The sequence below is a fragment of the Tupaia chinensis genome, unplaced genomic scaffold (genome assembly GCF_000334495.1).
Source record: "Tupaia chinensis unplaced genomic scaffold, TupChi_1.0 Scaffold144174_1, whole genome shotgun sequence".
Taxonomy (NCBI): domain Eukaryota; kingdom Metazoa; phylum Chordata; class Mammalia; order Scandentia; family Tupaiidae; genus Tupaia; species Tupaia belangeri.
Window position 1 is genome coordinate 128,818 of NW_006204031.1, and position 367 is coordinate 129,184.

Genomic DNA, 367 nt, shown 5'->3' on the forward strand with positions numbered 1-367 from the left:
GGCTCTGCGGGGCTGGGCTAGGTTGGGTTGGCCCGCTCTGGCGCCGGGGACCACGCGCGACTGGTTAGATCTTGTCGTGATCTCTGGAAAACTGTGACTATCTCACATGTCCTGCCCCGCTCGGATCCCCTGCGCTAACGAGCCAGGCCCCCCTTGATTGCTGATTTTACGCTTTTTGGACCAATTGTGGGTCTCCGGGGGCGGGGTTTTGACAGCTCAGGCCAAGCTCCGGCCGGGAGGGGGAGCGGAGGAGAAGGTGTCGGAAGCCTCGGCAGTAAGAAAACATGTCAACAGAATAAAATATTAACCAATGACGGGCCGGCGGGCCCGAGACCCCTCCCCCTGCACCGGCCCCCCCCCCCCGCCC

The 367-nt window shown here is 62.9% G+C and overlaps 1 protein-coding gene across 1 annotated transcript in view; it reads right to left on the reverse strand.

Annotated features, from left to right (window-relative positions):
* The window catches only part of TBX2 (T-box transcription factor 2), a 10,698-nt gene that overhangs the window by 9,107 nt on the left and 1,224 nt on the right, over window positions 1–367 (reverse strand). The window lies entirely within an intron of this gene.